Genomic DNA, 795 nt, shown 5'->3' on the forward strand with positions numbered 1-795 from the left:
GAGAAATTTCTTTGTGGTGTATATCCCAACACTAAAAAAACCAAACAGCATACCACGGGAACACATACAACATACAACATACCACGGGAACACATACAACATACAGCATACCACGGGAACACATACAACATACAACATACCACGGGAACACATACAACATTCAGCATACCACGGGAACACATACAACATACAACATACCACGGGAACACATACGACATCACCACTAAGTAAACGACAACTAGTATTTTAGTAAACATGGCAGCACACTAGGAATAGAGAGAGAGAGAGAGAGAGAGAGAGAGAGAGAGAGAGAGAGAGAGAGACAGACATACAGACAGACAGACAGAGAGAGGAAGGGAGGGTGAGAGAGAGATAGACAGACAGACAGACAGACCGTCAGACAGACAGACAAAGACATAGAGAGAGAGAGAGAGAGAGAGAGAGAGAGAGAGAGAGAGAGACAGAGACACAGAGACAGAGACAGAGACAGAGGCAGAGAGAAAGAAACCCTTCGGAAAAAATAAAAACAGCGCTGCGAAGGCTGCATGTGTTTGATTTATTTATCGATACAGATTCACTGTAATGTTATTATATTTAAAAGTTAGACTTAATTTTCAGCAGCGTTGATTTGTATTTAAGTTAGGAGTTACCCGCGAAATTATCCGGGTTCATATGTGAAATGGAGAACGCGTAGTTTTTCAGTAATCTGGTTTATCCTACATACGTGTGAGAGACCACCCATGTGATCAAAATATCGCTCGTGCGTATATCATGTAAATGAGGTCGTGTTAAACT

The sequence above is a fragment of the Littorina saxatilis genome, linkage group LG11 (assembly GCF_037325665.1).
Source record: "Littorina saxatilis isolate snail1 linkage group LG11, US_GU_Lsax_2.0, whole genome shotgun sequence".
Classification (NCBI taxonomy): Eukaryota; Metazoa; Mollusca; class Gastropoda; order Littorinimorpha; family Littorinidae; genus Littorina; species Littorina saxatilis.